The sequence below is a fragment of the Chiloscyllium plagiosum genome, chromosome 42 (assembly GCF_004010195.1).
Source record: "Chiloscyllium plagiosum isolate BGI_BamShark_2017 chromosome 42, ASM401019v2, whole genome shotgun sequence".
Lineage (NCBI taxonomy): Eukaryota > Metazoa > Chordata > Chondrichthyes > Orectolobiformes > Hemiscylliidae > Chiloscyllium > Chiloscyllium plagiosum.
The window spans coordinates 7,042,786-7,066,490 of NC_057751.1; the positions used below are offsets into that span (position 1 = coordinate 7,042,786).

Below are 23,705 nucleotides of genomic sequence, written 5' to 3' on the forward strand. Positions count from 1 at the left end.
AAATAACATTACTCTGCATGAAGCTTACATTCCATACTCAATTTCTGGTATGGGGCTTGAAATAATTCAAAGTCAATTTTTCCTGGAGTGTTGGAGGATGAAATTTTTCATGCAGAGGGTGGTGTGTAAGGAATGAGCTGCCAGAGGAAATGGTGGAGGCTGGTACAATTGCATTATTTAAAAGGCATCTGGATGGGTATGTGAATAGGAAGGGTTTAGAGGGATATGAGCCAAGTGCTGGCAAATGGGACTAGATTAGGTTGGGATATCTGGTCGGCATGGACGAGTTTGGACTGAAGGGTCTGTTTCCATGCTGTACATCTCTATGATTCTATGACTCAATGAGGGGTAATGTTCTAGAAGTTTATAAAATCATGAGGGGCATGGATAGGGTGATTAGACAAGGTTTGTTTTTCCCCAGGGTAGAAGAGTCCAAAATGAAAGGGCATAGCTTTAGGGTGAGAGGAGAAAAATATAAAAGGGACCTCAGGGGCAACTTTTTCACGCAGAGGGTGGTGCATGTATGGAATGAGGTGCCAAATGAAGTGGTGGAGGTTGGTACATTTACAACATTTAAAAGGCATTTGGATCGGTATATGTGTTGGCAGAGTTCAGAGGGATATGGGTCAAATGGGACTAGACTAATTTAAGATATCTGGTCAGCTTGGACGAGTTGGACCAAAGGTCTGTTTCTGTGCTGTACATCTCGATGTCTCTATGGCTCAATATTGCCAACTAAAAGCCCATCTGTAAAGCTCTACTCTTGATTGTTTGTTTCATATCTTCACACACATTTCTCCCCCATTGTGGAATATGGGCAAGTGTTGGAAAGATAAGAAAGCTGGTTGTCAATTTGTTTGAATCATGAGATGGTGTTTTTTCCGTGACCTACGTATCCTGGAATGGAACTTGAGCAGGAAACTTGTACCGAGTGGCAGAATATTCCTTGCTGACTCACAGTAACTCCACTGAAGTAGTGTTATTCAGTCAAGATTAGAGTGGTGCTGGAAAAGCACAGCAGGTCAGGCAGCATCCGCGCAGCAGGAGAATTGACGTCTTGGACGCAAGCCCTTCATCAGGAAAGAGGAAGGGCTTTTGCCCGAAACGCTGATTTTCCTGCTCCTCGGATGCTGCCTGATCTGTGCTTTTCCAGCACCACTCTAATCTTGACTCTAATCTCCACCATCTGCAGTATCCACTTCTGCCTAGTGTTATTTCAGTGAAGGAGATTTGGAATCCCAGAATGGGAAGTCAAGTATTTCCTTGTGTGGACCGAAGATAATGGGCATTTTGCACGTTAGGGAACCTTAAATAAAAACGTAGTTGATCATTTTTTTGGCCAGGAGCTTGTTGACAATCCAGTGCACAACTGACTGGGTCAACCAGTGTCAGAGGTGTTGTCATTTCAATGAAACATTAAGTCAAAGCTTCTTCTGATCTGTTAGGTAGAAGTAAAAGATCCCATGCGATTATTTCAAAACAGAACTGAGTTAGCTCCATTCTCCTGATCAACACTTATCCCTCAACAGCTTCAATTTTTTTTATTCATTCGTGGTATGTGCGTGTCACTGGCTGGCCAATATTAAGAAAATAATAGCAAGCTGCCTTCTTGAACCACTGCTCGGCGTTGACACACAAAGCCACGAGGGAGAGAATTTCATGATTTTGACCCAGCGATAGTAAAGGGACTGCAATGTAATTCCAAGTCCGAATGGCTCAGACGGGATTGTAAAGATGGTGGTCAAAATCCTGGAATTCCCTTCGTCATGGCATTTCAGATCAACCCACAACCGAATTATTAAATTAGTATTCAATTATTAAATTAAATGATTTAGCCAGGTGCTCGATTCCAAACATGCATGTTCTTCTAAGAAGTGATTTGTTAATTTGTTTTGTTCCTTTCCTGTCTCCACTGTGTCCGAACACCACTACTTGTTGGTACATACTCGCTGACAGCTAATCCCTCTGCACTGGTGACCGTTACTCATGTTTGAGTATTAATCACCATGTGTCTGCTGCCCTCGTCCTTTTTGATGGAAGTGGTGGTGGTGGGTTTGGAATGTCCTGTCTGAAGATCTTTAGTGAATGCCTACAGTGCATCTGGTAGATAGAACACACTGCTCCTACTGAACGTCGCTGGTGGAGAGTACTAATGTAGTGCCAGTCTGGTGGACTGCTTTGTCCTGGATGGTGTCAAGCTTCAAGCGTGTTGTTGGAATCTCATTAAAGGAGATGACCTGACCACGATCACACTGTTGTTTATGGGAGCTTGCTGTGCACAAATTGGCTGCTGCATTTCTTGCATTACAGAAGTGACTGCATTTAAGACAAGTATTTCATCAGCTGTAAGGTGGTCTGGTCAGTTAGGGATGAGCAATAGCATGGTGGCCTTGCCAGTGCCACTGAAATATTGTAAATGCATGAATAAAAGAATGAAGGGGGAAAAAGCCCTGATCGCAAAGATTTGAGGAATCTCATGGGAAGCGGCCACAAACCTATGGGACGGCGCAATGGCTTAGTGGTTGGTACTGATGCCTGACAGCACCAAGGACCCGGGTTCGATTCCTGCTTCTGGCGACTGTCTGTGTGGAGTTTGCACGTCTTCCCCATTTCTGTGTGGGTTTGCTCCGGTTTCTACCCGGTTAGGTGAATTGGCCCTGCTAAATCGCCCCATAGTGTTCAGAGATGTGTAGGTTAGGTGTATTAGTCTCGGGTAAATGTAGGGGAATGGGTCTGGGTGGGTTATTCTTCAGAGGGTTGGTGTGGACTTGTTGGGCAGAGGGGCCTGTTTCTACACTGTAGGGATTCTGTATCTATATCATACCTTTTTAACCACTTCCTCCCATTCCTTCTGGATGGCTGTTGTTAAAATTAACCATGACAGGAGATTGGGTTCAATAAATAATTAGTTGTATCGCTCGAGCAAGAAGCATGTGAGAGACAGGATGAGATGGCAAATATGGGTGTGGGTTAATCTATCAGACACAGATGCGCTTGTTAAGCCGAACGCCGTTTTATTGTTCCTAAAGGATTTGTGTTCCTACCACAATAAATCTTGTGAAATCTGCTCCATCAGTTAACAGTCACATTGTTGTGGCTGAATTAGCTTTTATGCCATGGCATATGGTTCTTCATAAGTACAGAGATGGTGAATGATTTGGTTTCTGCAGTTAACAAATAATCTGTAAAGCTATAATTGGAAAAGGAAGAAGTGACTTGCACTCTTAAAGACTGTATTTTAGAATGCTTCTTGCAGAAATCAGCATTGTGTACAATAGCAGAAGCTGTGTTTATTTACATCCACAATCTGTTGGCCATGCTGCTCCTCTCAAATTAAAAACAATATAGTGTTCATAACTTGAGGGGTCCACCCACTGATCGACCACACATTGACTCCCCATTGAACAAGATCTCAATATTAAAATTCTCACACATTTTCATATTCCTCCGTTACCTTGACTCTCCCCCTCCCTCCTCTCTTTGTAACCACATCCAGTTCTAACATTCAGAAACCTGCATTGCTCTTCTTGCTTCTCCATAACTTGAATTGATAGATTGTTGGCAATTGTACCTTACTGTGAGGCCAGAAGCTTTACAAATTCCATCCCCAAGCCTCTCCACCTCACTACTTCTCTCTCCTTTTTGGCCAAGCTTTCTGCCACTTGTCCTGCTGGCCTTTTAAGAAGGAGACTGCTGTCCTGACCAGGTGTGCCGCACAAGTGACTCCAGACCCTCAGCAATACGATTGACTCTTAACTGCTATCTGCTATTAGGGATGGGTAATAAATGCTGGTCTGGTCAGTGATGTCCACATCCTGTGGATGAATACAAAAATAATAATGTGGCTCATGTCACATTTAATTTTGTTAATGCTTCTGTAAAGTATCTTTGGATCTTTCACCGTGTCAAAGGCATTATATGAATACACGTTATTTTTGGCCTGATAAACTGTGAAAGTTCACACTTGCAACTGTGTCTACGGCACAGATTTTCATCTTCCAGCCCCAGAGACTCACGAAAGATGCCCGAATAGTTTGATTCAGTCTCCAGGACTCGAACGATCAATGTATTCTTATATAACTCATGTTTGTTCACTCACTTACATGTGCCTTGATGCAATTTGGGGAGCTGAAAATGCCATTCTGGACGTTCAGGTAGGAAAGTACAGGTCACAGGTTTTGCTCAGAGTCCTCAGAATTCTGCCTGTATTTGTTCATAGTTCCTCTGTGAGCATATATGGAGATTAAAACAGCACTGATGTGTGGTCTGTTGCTGCCCTGTTAATTATACACTGCACCCTTAACTTTCAGTTGACACTGGGGCTCAAGGTCTGCTTATTTCCATTCAATCTTATCAACCTCCATGATCCTCTTGGCACCTCACCAATCTGCTTGCAGGCGACTGAGAAATCACAGACTCGCATTCACCAGCGCACTGGCAACTGGCATTGAAAGGCGACAGCAAAGATACTTTGTGAGCACAAGCAATCACTCACCTCATGGTTTGGCATCTCATGGGTGCTTACTTGTTCCTGTAACGTTAGCTCACTTATCACCTTCCTGTCTGCTCACTCCCAATCCATGCCTTGCCTCGCCGATTAGCACAGTCACAAAGCTAGGAGCTTTGCTGTCCCCAACAAGATGTACACCCTTTTGACTGAAGACTATTGACCAAAAGGCAATGTACCAAGTCAGTCTCACACTTGGTCCATGCACAAGCAGTTTGCCTGGCAAAAACAAGCAGGAAGTCATGGGTCAAAATCTGACGGAAGTTGTCCTCACTGAAGTCTGCAGAGGCAATCAGCAGTCTGGGGGTCCTACCACAGCAAGTCAACTGCAGCTTCCCATTACCAGTCAAAAGGATTGGCCATCAGGGTAATTTCAATGAGGGAGCCTCTGCAGCTGGAGTCCAGGGAATGGGTGAAGCTCTACGTTACCAATCTACCACATCTGAGGAGACGTACCGGCATCAGATAGGGGTCTTGGAATTTCTCATCCAGGCCCTGTGGTGAGGTGAACCAAGCTCATTCCATTGGGTTCATCAACAGAAACTCAGGAGAACGAGGTTTGGTGTTGGGTTGAGGGTAGTGATGAACAAGAGGAGCCTCTGCTGTGGGAAGGTGAACTGAGGGACCAGGATTTGGAACTGCACCATGGGGATCAGAGGGGGGATGAGAATCATGGAGGGCGCAACTGTGTCTACCGTACAGCGCGGAGGTCAAGAGGTCTGTGCATTGGGAGTTCTGTCCACAATCAGGAACACTCTGGCTTCAAGGAAAGGGCAACATATGAAGATTTGTGACATGATCTTCCACTTCTCCAATATTTTCAGAATCCGTCCAAGACCAAGCAGAACAGCTTTGGAATGCTATTGCTTTTCCTTGTGCCCAGAGGCTTGCTGGTCATTTGACAGATATTCAATGAATGACAGATTTTACTGATGAAGGATTAAGCCTGAAACGTCAACCTTTTCGCTCCCCAGATGCTGCCTGACCTGCTGTCCTTTTTCCAGCACCACACTTTATTGACTCTGACTTCTCCAGCATCTATAGACCTCACTGTCTCCTAGCTTGTCAGGGACACCATGGAGTGAGGTAGATTGTGAATGAGTTGAGTTCAGTAAGGTGTGCTCAAACTTAAGGTGAGAAGCTCCCAAAACAACTTGCACAATTCTCCTTGAAGAAAGTAATGTTTAGCCCACTTTTAAATTATCTTTAATTGGCACCACCTCCACACAGTTCACTAACAATGCTAAGTCACAGTAGTGTGTACTACCTATAAGATGCATTGCAGAAATTCACCTCAGATGAAGGTGGATTAGGCAGCACCTTCCAAATCCATGACCACTTTGATCTCGAGGGACAAGTGCAGCAGAAACATGAGAATGCCACCACCTGAAAGTTCACTTCTGAGCCACTCACACTTGGAAATATATCACCATTCCTTCACTGTTGCTGGGTCAATATCCTGGAATTCCCTTCATAATGGCATTGCTGATCAACCCACAACTAAATTATTCAATTATTAAATTAAATAATTTAGCTCAGTGCTCAGCAACAAGGATGAATGTTCTTCTAAGAAGTGACTTGTTGATTTGTTTTGTTCCTTGTCTGTCTCTGCTGTGTCCTAACAAGACCCATGACTTGTTGGCAGACACTTGCTGACAACAAATCCCTCTGCACTGGTGACGATTACTCGTGTGTGACAATTAATCATCATTTTTCGGAAGACTACTTCAGAAGGCTGATGGAGCTGAGTCCCATTATCTCCACAGTTAACGCTCACCACCATCGGCAGTGATGATCACTCACTAACGACTGTGATTGTCCTTCGCGGAGATTCTGTGTCACGCTGGTCATGGGTTCTCTGGTCCTTGCATAGCTGATGAGCCCAATCTGAGAGCCACATTTCCACCCACACATTTGGCAGGTGTTTCCGGGAGTTGGAATTGGTCTTGTCCTTGAGATTGCTTGCGTTACTTTTTCAGGTTCCTTTTCCGTACTTCTTCTTCCTCCTAATGTGTGTTTCTCACAGAATTATGCCCCTTCACACAGGTGGTACCTCCAAGTCAGTTTCTCCCTAACTAGAGTCTCCCATGCATTCACATCTGTGTTACATTTCCTGAGGGAAGCCTTCAGAGAGTCTTTGAAAGACCTCCTTTGTCCTCCTCTCTGAAGGTTAATTCTGGGTACAGAGGGAATTTTCTGTAATGAAGGTTGAGTGTTTTGGGTCTGTACTCATTCGAGTTTAGACAAATGAGAGGTGACCTTACTGAAACATATGAGATTCTTAGCAGACTTGATGGTGTTCATGTAGAGAGGTTGTTTCTCCTTGTGGGAGAGCCCAGGTCCAGAGGGCATAATCGCTGAGTAAGGGTGAAATTACTGTACAGAGGCTGGATCCCGTCACCATGTCATGCTTTATTTGCATGTGCCCTGTGCATGGCTGTCATCACTCAGCTCAGAGGAACCCTTTTGAATCTCCTGTTTACACGTCAGCTTGGGCTCCCTGATTGGCCCATGTTATCAGCCCCAAACAAGGATCTCATATTCAATGAGACCCACGCTGGCCATGGTACCAGTCACGACAAAGGAGTCACCCATCTAAGATAGCAATGAGGAGGAATTTCTTCTCATAGAGGGTAGTGAATCACTGGAATTCTTTACCACAGAGGGCTTTGGAGGTGGGGTCATTAAGTCTATTCAAGGCTGAGACAAACATCTTTTTAAGCTGTCAGGAAATCAAGGGATTTGGGGAATAGGTCAGAAAGTGGAGTTGAAGATCATCAAAATAGCTATATATCATTGAATGACATAGCAAGCCGTTGGGCTGAATTGCATACCTCTGCACTTACATCCCTTGGTCTTATGACTGAGAGATTCTTTTGGTATGCACTTATATGATTGTAGTATCATCAAATCCAGAAAAAAATTCACAAGTAGGCAAAATTTATATTAGGTCCATTGCAACTTCCCTTTCACAACTGTATCCCAGTTTCCTAATTTTTGTACTCACCCTTTTGTGTCAAGACATTGTGCACATCTGACTTTCTGACTGAAGTGTTCACAGACTTGTAGTCTCTGACAGCATGGTCCATGCTGACCAAAATGTCCATCCACACTCACCCTATTTCTCTGCACTTGGCCTATATCCTTCTAAACCTTTCTTATCCGTGTATTTATCCAAATGCTTGTCGTTCATGTGCACGCCTCAACCACTTCCGCTGGCAGCTCATTCCATATGCGTACCATCCTCTGTGTAAAAGCATTGCCACTCAGGTTTCCTTTTATTCTTGCCCCTCTAACCTTAAACTGATGCCCTGTCATCCTCGATTCCCCAACCCTGGGAAACAGACTGAGTGCATTCACCCTGTCCATGCCTCTCATGATCTTATACACTTCTACCAGTTTATGTCAAAAAAACATTTTCAATTTGAAGAAATCCAGCAAGGAAGGTTCACATCGATGCAGAAAAGATCAAAGCTTTTCAGTGATTCTCAATGTGCTTCAGAAGCCACACGTCAGTTTGAATTGCACTATGAGGAAAATTCAGCAGCAAGATCTTACTGAGGTGATGAAGCTGTCAACCAGGTGGATGTTATATTTGCCAGGAGAGGAATATTCACCAGGGCTGTGGGCGATCTCCCTGCTTCCCTTTGTATAATGTCACTGTATCTTTCACATTCACGTAAATGATATTATCAATTTTCTGACAGAGACTACTCTCTGACGAAGGGCTTATGCCCGAAACATCGATTCTCATGCTCCTCGGAGGCTGCCTGACCTGCTGTGCTTTTCCAGCACCATGCTTTCAACTCTGATCTCCTGCATTTGCTGTCCTCACTTTCTTCGAGGGACTACCCTCTGTCAATGCAGCAATTTCCCAGTGAGCCAAAGTTTTGCACGCTCAGTACTTTTGTTGTACCTGAACCTGAGCAAACAGGTGATTTCAGATAACAAGCACACAAGCTGTGGGCTGAATGGCTTTGTTTTGTTCTGGAAATCCGATGATTTTTGTAACAACTTACCTGGAGGACATCCAAACTATTTGCTGCAGTGGAAGTGAAAATGCCAAATTTTTATTTTGTTCACAAAAGCGAAAGAGAACAATGAAATGTCAGTTTAAATCCGGCTACAGGACTGAGAGACAATGATGTGCTCTAATTTTCAATTACAACTTTTAAACTTTAATCACTGCATCTGAGAAAAAAAAATGCATTGCTTTTTTTTTGATACAGAATGGGTATATCAGAGGCAATCTGATAAAGCTTTCTTCATTGAATTTTGTGTAGAATTTGAGGACCATTATCTGCTGGCTAAATCCATCATTCTAAAGCTAGAACTCTGTCTTGTAATTTAAATGCATATTAGCATTTCAGGAACCGTGTCTGATGGGAAAAATAATTCATCGGAAGTGTGCATGCAATTTCTGGTGTAGACACAAAAGCCCGAAATGTATTCAGAAAGGCTGAATATTGCCACAGATAATGAAGCATGTGCTCAAGGACTTGAAATAAATTCCTTGTTAGATCATTTTCTTTTCCAAATCTTATGCTAATCTGAGTGGGTGATGTTTGTGCTGGGGGAATGGAACATTCCCTGTTTGAAGAACTCAACATCACTGCCAGCACAAATAATCACATTTTGCATTTCAGAGTACAGCTCCCTTTCTGTTGTCCTGTCAGTCAGGTTAGATACAGCTCAGCTGTCTTGACACTGCCCCGGGACAGACACAGCATATTTGCAGAGTAAAAACCTTCTATACCTCAGTTTTTCAACATGTGGCCCTCTGGCCAGAATCCAGCCAAGAGTTTCTATCCAATTTTCCAAGCCCCAACAAACCAGTGTCCAAAATTCTCCTTCGCAAAAGTAAACATATTATTAAGCTGCAGAGTTTTCAGGAGAGATTTGCCAGGATGTTGCCATGTATGGCAGGTTTGAGTTTTAAAAATGTCTGGAGAGGCTGGGACATATTTCACTGGAGCATACGAGGTTGAGAGGTGACCTTATAGAAGTTTATAGAAGTACAAAATTCTGAAAGGAGCTGCTCTTCCAATGACAAGCTGTTTCTAACACATGTTTGCTGCTGATGGGCTCACTGCTGAGAGGGAGAGTACAAATCTGTGACTGGATGAGCTGTGAGGAGTGCACATTGGTAAGCAGCATTAGAACTGGTGTGGAAGAGGACAGATTGTTCGGTGTGAATGAAGTTTGCCCTGTGGATTTTTTTTTTTCAAAGGCTTCGCTTAAAGACACACTTCCACTAGATGGAGGACAATGTACATGGATATACAGGTTGAGAACATTGCACACCTCCATCAGAACAGAGTGACAGAGTGGCAGCTTCCTGTCATCAAGATGGGGTACTGTCCACATATCGGCAAGTTAGAAGCTCTGAAGCTTCCCTGGTGATATTAAATATTCTGGTCATGAAGGCTTTATTCGTCCAGCGCACAAGATTAAGCCCGCCACCCATCCAATTGCAGTAAATATTCTATCATTTGAATGCAAATGTGATTGTTCCAGAAAAATTACATCTTGAAGTCTTATGTGCGCAATTTGTTTTAAAATAGATACTGTATGTGATGTCATCTGTGCATACTCAGAGAAATGCCAGCAGTTAAAAGATCTTGTGCAAGACGGCGACACATTTGTGTTTGTCCACGCTTCCTTGGCAGCTATCTTCATGGCACCATGCTTTGGGAAGACAAACTCCATTTTTGGTTAAACTAAACCCCGATTAACCTCTTATCCAAAGCAGCCTCTTGCAGCTTAAATCTCTGCCCCTCAGCTCAGTAACCTCCTTCATGGTGGTCACCACTTCATTCCCATCTCATAAAGTACTTGGTGAAAACAAATGGCAGAACATATTCCAAAAGATTAGGAATAGGCCATTTGGCCCTTCCAGCCCGTTTCTACAGTTTATGAAGATCACGACTGACCTGGTTGAGGTCAGAAAAACTACAACTACTTATCTGCACTCCTGTAACCCTTGACTTTTTGTCACTCAAAAATCTATCTCACGCAGCCTTGAATAAAGTTATTGACCCAGTTTAAATAAACAACCCTTCATTGCCTTCAACTGACATATCAATTGGATTAAATCATAAATCATCATAAAATGTTTGAGGCAACATTTCAGAAAAGTATTATCTCTTACTAAATTACAGAGCAGCTCACCAGGAACACAAAGCCATACAAACATTAGATTTTTACATCAATTTCTGGAATCATTGGTGAATTGAAGATTTAAATTCACAACTGGAAGATGACAGGCAGTTGATCCAGCAGGCTGTATTGTTCATTGTGTCTGCAGCTATATTTTTGAAAGGTGAAACTGATTCTTTGCAAGTTTCAATGAAAACATTAACTATTTCTCCTTTGTGGAACGCTTACTTTACAGTGACACAGTTATCTCAGCCGTGAACCATTCCAATCCAACATACGTTAGAAACAGAATAAAGTTTCCACTGTCCCCTTGTTTCCAATTTCTTTTGACCCATCTTTAGCCATTGCTGAAAACCAATTTAGTCTTCTTATCAAGGGAATGTAAGACTGAAACGACAAGTGCACCTTTGCATCAACCAGCCAGTGTTAATCTTCTATTAAACAGGCTTTTTGGACTTTAGCTAACTTGCAAAGTGTTACAGGTATTTGGAGGTTCTACTTTTAAGTCATTCTGAAGTTTGGTTGATGATCCTGCAATAATGTTGACTGTACCATGTGCACAAGTTAACAATTGATGGGAAAGCAAATAACTTTCAAATGCTTGTTTTGATGATTACTTTCAGGGTAGGAACTTGATATTGTTTTTGCAATTGGGAGCTTGTGTAGATGCTGTGCATCTAAGTGATTACAGTTGCTGGTGATATTTAATTCTCACAGACCAGCAAGATCCATGTATGGATTTCCAATCTCCATTTCAGCAGAAAATGTGTTCAATTCTGGATGACTTTGCTGATTGATTGGTAAAGGAAATAACCTAAGTTTCCACACACACTTTTCTTCATCTTGTTCATCCAAATGTAATCTAAGTTTCACTGCATTCTCATGCATTATGCTTCCAATGTTCACTGACATAAAGAAAGATTTACTGTGCTGGAGAAGTGCTGCAACAGCTGAGGGTGAATTGTCTTACTTTTGTAAAAGTACTACCTTTTAATTTGATCCTTTCTACGAATTAGTGGGGTGGAGAGTTTGGGAGGGGGGGGAGGGGGTGGGGAGGAATGTAGGGTTACAAAGCAACAGGATATGGCAGCATGACAGGGCAACTATTTGGATAACAATACCCAGAGGAGGACAGGAAGGGTAGAATGCACAAAAAGAGAAAATGGAATATGAGGGGAAAACTAGTAAAAATTGATAATTCTTTATTTAAGAAGTATTCAGAACAAAATAAATGAATTCATAGAATCTATGGAATCCTGCTGAGACTGAGTCATGAATAAGGATGTTATTGCTCTCAAGGGAAGGAGCAAAGGTTTACCATTTCATTCTGGGGGTGGTGGGACTGACGTATGAGGAGAGATCGACGAGGTTAGGATTGTTTTTGCAAGAGTTCAGACGAGTGAGAGGGGACCTCATAGATACTTATAAAATTCCAACAGGACTAGATGCACGGACGATGTTCCCGTTGGTGGGTGTATCGAGAACCAGCGGTCACTGTGTGAGGATTCGAGGTTGGACGGAGATGAGGAGACATTTCTTCACCCAAAGGGTGGTGAACCTTGGAACTCATCGCCACAGGAAGTAGTTGATGCCAGAACATTGAATGTATTCAAGAGGCAGCGAGATACAGCACTTGGGGCGAATGGGATCAAAGATAACGGGGAGAAAGAAGGGTTAGGCAATTGGGTTGGATGATCAGCTATGATTGTGATGAATGGCAGAGCAGGCTCAAAGGGCCGAATGGTCTCTTTCTGCTCTATGTATATTCAAGGCTGAGGTAGACAGATTTTTATTCAATAAGGGAGTCAAGGCTTGTGGGAAAAAGTGAAAGTGGAGTTGAGGATCAGAACAGCCATGATCTCATTGAATGGCAGACACAATGGGCTGAATGACTGCCTTCACCTCTGCTGTTTTGTGGTCATATGGTCTTATCCCTAAATGGCTGACCTCTAAATTTCAGATTATGGCTTGGTCTGGTTTAAAGAAATTCGTTTTCTGCAGTTACTTTGCATCATATGAAATACTTCAATTAGGTCACTTTCAATTTTCTGAATTCAAGGATCTAGACCATTGGAGAGTCTTCATTTAAACATTTACCTCTGAATTTAACCCTTTACATCTCAGTGTCTTTCTGTTCAATCCAGGCTATATACCTTCATGACCCATTTCTTTGCCTGAAGTTTACTTCCAAAATTGAACACAAATCCCCAGCTGTGATCTGACTAAGTCTTTGTACAACTGAAGTTTTCACTTACATCCTTTCACTGATACACTCTAACTCCCATGTGGAAAATTTACCAGGTGAATACATACAACATAGAACAGTACAGCGCAGTTCAGGCCCTTCGGCTCTTGATGTTGTGCTGACCTTTTGTCCTACTCTGAGATCAAACTAACCATCATACCCTTCAAGTTAAAATCCAAGAATCACTTAAGTGTCACAAATGTATCTGACTCTACGACAACTGCTGGCAGTGCATTCCATGCACCCACCACTCTCTGTGCAGAGACCCTACCTCTGATATCTCCCCGAAACGTCCTCCAATCACGTTAAAATTATACCCTCCTGTGATAGCCATTTCTGCCCTGGGAAAAAGTCTCTGACTCTTTACTGTATCTATGCCTCTCATCATGTTGTACACCTCTATCAAGTCACCTGTCACCCTTCTTTGCTCCAATGAGAACAGCCCCAGCTTCCTCAACGTTTCTTCATAAGACATACCCTCCAGTCCAGGCAGCATCCTGGTAAGTCTCCTCTGCACCCTCTCTAAAGCTTCCACATCTTTCCTCTAATGAGGCGACTAGAACTGAACACAATATTCCAAGTGTGGTCTAACCGGTTGGAATACTATGGTTCTCAGAGTTCTCACGCGTGTCGTTGCTTGTCTTGTCCTCGGATGGATGTGTTGTCCCAGTCAAAGTGGTGTCCTTCCTCATCCATATGTAAGGATACTAGTGAGAGAGGGTCATGTCTTTTTGTGGCTAGTTGATGTTCATGTATCCTGGTGGCTAGTTTTCTGCCTGTTTGTCCAATGTCGTGTTTGTTACTTGCACGGTATTTTGTAAATGACATTAGTTTTGCTCGTTGTCTGTCTAGGGCTTTTCAAGTTCATTAGCTGTTGTTTTAGTGTGTTGGTGGGTTTTGTGGGCTACCATGATGCCAAGGGGTCTGAATAGTCTGGCAGTCATTTCCGAGATGTCTTTGATGTAAGGGAGAGTGGCTAGGATTTCTGGTCGTGTTTTGTCTACTTGTTTGGGTTTGTTGCTCAGAAATCGGCGGACTGTGTTCATTGGGTACCCGTTCTTTTTGAATACACGGTATCGGTGATTTTCCTCTGTTCTACGTAGTTGGGTGTTGGGATGGTTGCTTCTGTACAGACCCACCCACAAACGAAGCTGCATCAAACATTATATCAACGAGCCAACACACAATGCAGTACAGAGGAATTACGTCAAAGACATCTTGGAAATGACTGCCAGAGTACTCAGACCCCTTGGTATCATGGTAGCCCACAAACCCACCAACACACTAAAACAGCAGCTAATGAACTTGAAAGGCCCTAGACAGACAACGAGCAAAACTAATGTCATTTACAAAATACTGTGCAAGGACTATAACAAACACTACATTGGACAAACATGCACAAAACTAGCCACCAGGATACATGAACACCAATTAGCCACAAAAAGACATGACCCTCTCTCACTGGTATCTTCACATACGGATGAGGAAGGACACCACTTTGACTGGGACAACACATCCATCCTAGGACAAGCCAAACAAAGACACACATGAGAATTCCTCGAAGCATAACATGCCAACCTGAATTCTATCAACAAACACACTGAGTTAGACCCCATCTACCACCCCCTGAGAAAAGGAACAGGAAGTGACTTCACCACAGGAAATGACATCACCAACCCAAACATATAAATAGAAAGCAGGAATTTTCAGCATTGCTTCACCTGAGGCCTACTGAAAATGTTACCTAGTAGGGTAACGAAAATCTGGAAATGAACCTTCCAGCTCAGCGAGCAAACCTACATCCAAAACCTCAACCTGAGCTACAAATCTTTTCAAAACTCGCTGATAGAATTATGATCACTGGCCCAAAAGTGCTCCCCTGCTGACACCTCATTCACTTGCCCTGCCTTATTTCCCATCAGTACGTCATGTTTTGCACCTTCTCTCACAGGTATATCCACATACTAAATCAGAAAATTTTCTTATGCACACTGAATGAGTTTCTCTCTGTCTAAACACAATGGAAGTCCCAGTCTATTTGTGGTAAGTTTAAAACCCCTACCATTACCACCATATTATTCTTACATATAAAATAAAGTGAAATGAACGGAAAATTAAAACAAAGATGCTCAGGAATTTGATGAAGAAGAACCTTTTCATTCAAAGAGTGGAGAGAATGTGGAATTATCTGTTGGAATTCAAAGAAGATGTAACTAGTAAAATGTACAAGGGGGAGCCAGTCGATGTGATATATTTGGACTTTCAGAACACATAAGGAAGATTACTTTGCAAGGTTAAAGCGCATGGGATTGGGGAAAGGATATTGAGATGGATAAAAAACTAGTTGGGCATTGAGGAGACAAAGAGTAGAAATTAATCGGTCCTTTTCAAATTGATAGGCAGGAACTAGTGGTTCCACAAGGATTGGAGTTAGGACCCCAGCTATTCACAATATATATTAATGATTTGGATGAAGGAAGAAAATGTAACATCTCAAAGTTTACAGATGATTGAGTGGGAGGGTGAACTGTGACAAGGATGCAGAGATCCTTCATGATCAGGGCAGGCTGGGTGAGTAGGCAAATCAATGACAGATGCAGAATCATTTGGATAAACATGAGGCTATTCACTTTGGAAGCAAAAACAAGGAGGCAGATTACTACCTGAATGGCTGTGAATGGCAGGGAGTGTGCAGCAGGACCTGGGTGTCCTTGTGCACCAGTCGCTGAAGGTAAGCATGCAGGTGCAGCAGATGGTTAAGAAGGCAAATGGTATGTTGGCCTTCATTGCGAGAGGTTTCGAGTACAGGAGCAGGGATGTGTTGTTGCAGTTATATAGGACCTTAAATACCTTAAGCAGTTTTGGTCTACTTTTCTGAGGGAGGATGCTCCCGCTCTCGAGGGAGCGCAGTGAAGGTCCACCAGACTGATTCTGTGGACAGTGGGACTGACATATGAGGAGAGATTGACTCGATTAGGATTGTTTTTGCTGGAATTCAGATGAATGGGGGGGGGGATCTCATGGAGATGTATAAAATTCTAACTGAAAGAGACAGGGTAGATGCAGCAAGGATGTTCCCTAAGGTGGGTGAATCCAGAACCAGGGGTCACAGTCTGAGGATTCAGGGTAGACCATTTAAGATGGAGATGAGGAGACATTTGTTCACCCAAAGAGTGGTGAGCAGGTGGAATTCATTACCATAAGAAGTAGTTGATGCCAAAACATTGTATGTATTCAAGAGGTGGCTGGGTATAGCACTTGGGGTGAATGGGATTAGAAGTTATGGGGAGAAAGCAGGATTAGGCTATTGAGTTGGACAATCAGCCATCATCATACTGAATGGCAGAGCAGGCTCAAAGGACCAAGTGGCCTCCTCCTTCTCCTACCTTCAGTGTTTCTATGTTTCTATTAATTCCCCAAAAGGCTTGATTGAGTCTGTTGGAACTTTGACAGATTTTTATTGGTTGAGATACCAAGGAATATTTTTTCAAGATGGGTCAATGAAGTTGAGGTGAAGGCCCTCTTGTGATGCAGTGGTGGTGTCCCTACCCCTGAACTGCGAGGCCTAGTTTCAAGTTCCACTTGGTCCAGAGGTGTGTAGTAACATCTCTGAATAGGTTGATTAGAAAAAACATAGGTTGCATAAAGAAGTAAAGTTGAGCTGCAGATGAGCCAGCAACCTGCAAATGGAGGTGGCTGATTGGTCAATTCCAATTTTCCTCCTTTTAAACCCTCATTAAGATGTGCCTCTTTCATCAAACTATTGACCAGCCCTCCTAGTCTCTATTAGCTTTGCATCCATTTTTCTATTATTCCTGTGTTGTCTGCCAGAATGAGATGAAGTCATTTTTGCCCCTCAAGAAACTTCAACATGCTGTTCACGTGCAGAATAGAATTTACTCCTGAGGTATCACCATACATTATGGTTGCCAGCAGCCAGAAGAACAGATATTGATGAGTTTCTAACATGTGGGAGAAGCCCTTAGGTCTGAGATTCAGGTTGCAAAAAGAACTAATCACTTGTTTACGTTTGAACACTTGTGTTGTCTTGAGGGTTACAAACCAGAACCCCACCAGGAGATTGAGAGATTGCTGAAGTGGAAATTAGCAACATTTCGTTGGTCTGAAATGAGGATAGAAAATATTTTGTGAACTCCCCCTGAGAACACTGACTTGATATTCAGTGAAAGCAGTGAATTCAATGCAGAGACCACAAAACATTCAGAATGCTGTGAATCAGGATTCTGAAAATGGCATTTGATCTTTAGATTAGATTACTTACAGTGTGGAAACAGGCCCTTCGGCCCAACAAGTCCACACCGACCCGCTGAAGCGCAACCCACCCAGACCCACTCCCCTATATTTACCCCTTCACCTAACACTACGGGCAATTTAGCATGGCCAATTCACCTGACCTGCGCATTTTTTGGATTGTGGGAGGAAACCGGAGCACCCGGAGGAAACCCAAGCAGACACGGGGAGAACGTGCAAACTCCACACAGAGAATCGCGTGAGGCGGGAATTGAACCCGGTCTCTGGCGTTGTGAGGCAGCAGTGCTAACCACTTTGCCACCGTGCCGCCCCTGCACCAAGCCCATAAGGTCGCTCACCACCACCTTCTCAGAGGCAACTAGAGTTGGGCTAATAAAAGCTGAATTTGCCAGTCATGAAAAATGAGCAAAAATAACTTTGAAAGCTCGATTCTGCTGTGATGAGCTGCACCTTTGTAAAATTTACTCTTAAATTTGGTAAACAGCAAATCAACTAAACAATCAATTTCGAAGCAAGCTATGTAGCTGTGCAATATTTCTCTGCAATTTAAAGTAATCTGTTCATCAGCTTTCTTCTTGTGTTGTATTGGTCTTGACATAAAAGCACGAAGTTCATGGTTGCAACAGTGAATTTCAATGAGTTGGCCTGATTCCTAATTCTTCAGATTTTCAGCTTTTTCAGTGCAGTAACAGTTTAGATTATTTGTAAAATTGATAATAATTTGTTATCGACAAGAAGCTTTCCTTGGGTTGCTGTATTTTAGTGAGATTGTGAATGCACAGAAACATTTCCCTTGTTATTCTATTCTAAGTGAAATTACAGGTGCATTTGGAAAGACAATGTTATAATAAGTGACCAGAGAAAAGTTTCTGAGTTTTCACTAGCACTGTTTTATGTTTTTCTTCAGGCAATCTCTGATAAAAGAAACAATTATGACCTCGGAAATAACTGTTTCTGCCCAAAGTGATTGCATGACACAATAATACCGTTGTTGATAAGTATTGATTGTTATCATCTGTATACAACACCTGTCACTTGAATGTTTTTAATGTCCTTTTAGGTTTCTCTCTTTGCACTGTGTGACAATTTGACCTCTGAAAGGAGCAGGGCAGGTTTGAAATGTTTTGCAGCAACGCACAGCAGGACAGCTTATTGTGATGTGACATCTTACCAGATTTCTGTCCTTACAAGCAGCTCCTTCACCAAACAATTGCTGTTTCTGCTCCCATTGCTGACCCTGATTCCCTCCTGTTGCTCCATGCTATGGGCATGTAGTGAGGTTGCAAAATCACCCAAAGACAAGTTGACAGTGCTGAATCATGCCCTGTCCCCTCCGTGGACCATGACACTTTGTGTGTTACTGCTCATTGTTATAAATTGTGAAAGTAGACCTTATATTTCAGGAATTGCAGGAGTATAGCACTATGCTGGGTTGACTCACACAGTTGTGATGAACAGGCTGTCGTGCTATGTTGTTACATGTTAAATCTCCAACTGCACTGAGATGACAATCTACAGCTGATCCTGATTTTTGAACTTTTAGTGGTTCAGGATCAAACTTCCACAATTAGAATTCAGGATGGTAATCCCTCATCTCTCTGGTATTCTGCTGTGGAATGGGATGCGTCCCTGTTTCATTTAAGACTGCATGTTTATGGCTATGTTTGCACTGATACACATTGGCTAAGGTAGGCTTCTAGTCAAGAAAATAACATAGACCATTCGTGAGCATGTTGAAGTCCTGAAGCATTGAATTTCCTCCAAGAGGATATTTCTACTGCTTTGTTTTTACTTTGCTCATGGGCATGAACATCATTGACCGCCCAGCATTTATTGCCCGTCTCTAGTTGCCTTTGAGAAGGTGGTGGCGAGCTTCCTTCTTCAGCAACAATGTTCTTCGGGATGGAATTCCATGGTTTTGATCGAGCGAGGTTGAAAGAATGCTGATATATTTCCAAAGCAGAATGGTTGACTGACATGGAGGAGAACCTTCGGGGGTGGTGTTTCCATCTGTTGTCTTTGTCCTTGATGATAGTGATCATGGGTTTGGAACTTGCTGTCTCAGGAACTTTGGTGAATTTCTGTGGTGCATCTTGTTGAATGTACACACTTCTGCTACTGAGCATCTGTGCTGGGGGTGAGTGGATATTTGTGGTTATGGTGCCAAACAAGCAGGTTACTTAACCTGGGTGGTGTCAAGCTGTTGGAGCTGCACTCATCCGATATGATAGTAATTGAGCTTAAGGATCAATGGGACAAACAGTCACCGGTGGAACATATGATTTTCACCAAAATAGAAAAAAGATGGTCAATGAACAACCTTCATGACAATTACCTGAAACATTGAGAACCTTTGAGAAATACTTCACTTTGGTTCTTGCACCACAATGACCAGCGAGTTGCTCAAGTTCGTATTTACCTCAGCAGCAGCAAGTCTATCACAATGAAGCTGCGATTCTTCATTTTAGCCTGAAAGAATTTATTTAAACTACAACATGAAACACAAACTTGGACGATGATGGGTCTGCATTGATCTTTTTCTGAGCTGTCAATCCTGAGGCAAAAGAAGGAGTTCAACTTTTGATATTCGGTGTTTCTTCACAGGCAAGAAACATGTCTGTGCACCACCTTTCAATCATAATATTATATAATGGTCCATGGGACGGATTGCTGCATTAAAGTCGCTTGTTCACGGAACAGAGAATTTGGCAATGAAGACAAACAAAAACTGCTTTAATAAATGTAATGAATGCAAACTATGTGTCCTACTGAGCTATTGGTGATAAACATAAGCAATGTCAAAAGCAGAAATATCACGAACAGCAGAATGGAAGGCTTGTTTTCTTATTTATAATGATGTACATGGGTAGCCTAAGTTCATTTCCAGGACCAGCTGAATGCTGCATGTGTAGCCTATGCTTGAAGGTGAGGTTTTCTGAAATTGGGGATAAAATGTCTGTGCCTCTGGCGAGATTAACATTTGTTGCCCATCTCTTAACTCCCCTTGAGAAGATGCTCTGGTGAGCTGCCTTCTTGAACCAATGCTATCCATGAGGTCTAGTTTCACCCATCGTGATGTTCAAAAGGGGGTCTGGGGATTTTGACATTGATGCAGCGAATTAGTGTGTTCTATGTCAACACGGTGTGTGAGGCTTGGTGAGGATCTTAGAGGTGATGGTGTTCACATGCATTTGCTGCCTTTGTCTTTCTACATGATAGGTGTAGCTGGTTTGGAAGACACTGCTGAAAGAATCACACTGAGTGCAACGTACCCAGTAGATGATATGTAATGCTGCCACTTTCTGTTGCTGGAGGGCTGAAATGTTCAGATGGTGTATTGGGTGCCAGACAGGTCAGTTGGTTAGTCCTGAATGTGTTGAGTTTCTTCAATGTTATTGAAACTATATTAATCTTGGAAAATGGATCATCTTGCATCGCACTCCTGACTTATCTTTGTAAGTGGTGGACAGGCTTGCAGAGTTGGGAGTTGTGTTATTTGCTGCTGGATTCCAAGCCTCTGACCTGCTCGTGTATCCACTGTAACTCCCTCCAGAACCTCCAGCCTTTAAAACGGTCTGATACCCCACAAGAGCTCACTCTGCTCTTTGTGTGACCCCTTTCTCTAATGGTTTTCCAGCTGAGTTCTCAGGGACCACATCAGGGTGGGGGTGAAGAGGGGGTGTGGGGAGTGCAGAAAGACAATGGCTCAGAATATTAAGACGAAGAGCACTCCTCTTCCTGGTTCCAAAGCTTTTCTTCAATTACAATTAAATCTACCATTAGTTGCCTTGTCCATCAATGACCCACCTTGCAGCTGGGTCTTTCGACAGGCCTTATGCGTATAGTTAACTTATTCAGGGGATCTACTGCTTATTTTGAGCATATGGCTCTCACAAATTTATTGTTGGGATCTTTGGTTGTAATGATTGGATCAAGGCTGTATCTTGGCTAAAATCGTTCGCCACTTATCTGTTTGTACCCAAGAAACATGAAAAATGCACATCAACACCCTCTGTAGAACTTAATGAGAGTCCAACTGTGCTGTGGAGCATAGTGACCAGAGGGAATTGGCTTGCCCCAGTTTGCAGCTTTCCAATTTTACCAGTGATTAAAGTTATTGACAAAGTCTTGAAATCTACATTCCTTGACTTTAGAAGGGACAATATCATAGTCATGTCTATATTTTCTTTCCTTTCACAAAATATATGAACAGTTAAAAGGGAAATTGCTTTAGAAGTTAACAGGGGAGTTTCTCAGTTTCATATATTTTATTATTTTTCATTGTGGTCCCAAATTACTGTGATTCATGCTATTTTTCTGAGCACATCAGAGGTCTGACCTGCTGTGCTTTTCCAGCACCGCACTCTTGACTCTAATCTCCGGCAACTGCAGTATTCACTTTTGCCTTCAGAAAAGTATCTATTTTGTGCTCGAGGGTCAGTGAAGTTGTGAAACTGTCATTCATAATTCGATTTATCATGTGGCTCAGGGATGAAACGGCTTTGTTCAGTTTACAATCCAAGTGCATAGGATCTATAATGAGTATACAGTGACTGCCAGAGTTCACTGGAGTTCAACAGTCACAGTTTCTGATTGTCTTTGAGCAGATGTGAGGTCAGGTTCACACCGCAAACTTGAAGAGCTATAAGTCATCCGTTCTGGATGAATTCTAACTTCCTGAAGCCTTCGTCCAAACCCTGTCTACATTCAAGTGTGTGCCTGGCCAATGGATCTGTAAATCTGGATGTAATGCTCCTTCTTGAACAGTACGTAAAAAGCAAATGGTTCAAAGTTTGTGCGAAGATTTGTAGCTCGGGTGCTCATTGTTGTGGTTCTGTTCACCGAGCTGGGAATTTGTGTTGAAGACATTTCGTCCCCTGTCTAGGTGACATCCTCAGTGCTTGGGAGCCTCCAGTGAAGCGCTTCTGTGATCTTTTCTCCGGCATTTATAGTGGTTTGAATCTGCTGCTTCCGGTTGTCAGTTCCAGCTGTCCGCTGCAGTGGTCGGTATATTGGGTCCAGGTCGATGTGCTTGTTGATTGAATCAATGGATGAGTGCCATGCCTCTAGGAATTCCCTGGCTGTTCTCTGTTTGGCTTGTCCTATAATAGTAGTGATGTCCCAGTCAAACTCATGTTGCTTGTCATCTGCGTGTGTGGCTACTGAGGATAGCTGGTTGTGTCGTTTCGTGGCTAGTTGGTGTTCATGGATGCGGATCGTTAGCTATCTTCCTGTTTGTCCTATGGAGTGTTTTGTGCAGTCCTTGCATGGGATTTTGTATACTATGTTGGTTTTGCTCATGCTGGCTATCGGGTCCTTTGTCCTGGTGAGTTATTGTCTGAGAGTGGCTGTTGGTTTGTGTGCTGTTATGAGTCCTAGTGGTCGTAGTAGTCTGGCTGTCAGTTCAGAAAAAGCAAATGGTGGCTGTGGGTGGCACAGTGGCTCAGTGGTTAACACTGTTACCTTACAGTACCAGGAACCAGGGTTTGATTCCAGCCTTGGGTGACCGTGTGGAGTTTGCACATTCTCCCCATGTCTGCATGGGGTTACACTGGGTGCTCCAGTTTCTTCCCACAACCCAAAGATGTGCAAGTTGGGTGAAATGGCCGTGCTAAATGTGTAGGTTAGGTATATTAGTCAGCGGTAAACGTGGAGTAATAGGGTAGGGGAATGGGTCTGGGTGGGTTACACTTCAGAGGGTCGATGTGGACTTCATGGGCTGAAGGACCTGTTTCCACGCTGTAGGGGTGGAATTTTTCATTGAACCTCAGACTGGAAACAGTGAGGAGCACATATGATTTCTTCTTTCGCCCACAAACTGCAAGGAAGCAGGCAGATTGCAGGTGAATTTTAGAAAATAACTGTTGGCTTAAAAGCTTGTCAACTTCCCTGTAATGTCTTTGCATTAAACAATGGATAAGTTCCCAACCCAGAATTGACCCAACCACTGTGTTGGAGGCTGAGGGGTGACCTTATAGATGTTCACAAAATCATGAGGGGTTATGGATCGGGTGAATAGTCAAAGCCTTTTCACCGGGGTAGGGAAGTCCAAAGGGAAAGGTTTAAGGTGAGAGGGGAGAGATTAGAAAGGGACTGAAGGGGCAGCTTTTTCACGCAGAGGATGGTGCTTGTATGGAATGAACTGCCAGACAAAGTGATGGAGGCTGCTGCAATTACAACAGTTAAAAAGCATCTGGATGGGTATATGAATAGGAAGGAGTTAGAGGGATAAGGGCCAAATGCTGACAAATGGGACTAGATTAGGTTAAGATACCTGGTCGGTATGGACGCATTGGGCCAAAAGGTCTATTTCCCATGCTTGAAATCTCTATGACTCCATGAGACTGCATTTTTGAGTTTACTAATGTAGGTTGGAACTATCCTGCCCCCTTACTCGTTATGAAGTTTCACTTGTAATGGACATTGAAGTCCTTTATCAATGTTACTGCCTTCTTCTTTCAACCATTCTTGGTAATGTGTTCCATCTTCTGATAATCCATTGTTTCGAACAAGTAGTCTCAT

The 23,705-nt window shown here is 42.9% G+C and overlaps 1 protein-coding gene across 2 annotated transcripts in view; it reads left to right on the top strand.

Moving 5' to 3' along the window:
- LOC122543063 (netrin receptor UNC5D-like) overlaps positions 1-23,705 on the top strand; it is a 457,617-nt gene that overhangs the window by 371,212 nt on the left and 62,700 nt on the right. The gene's annotated exons all lie outside the window — the stretch shown is intronic.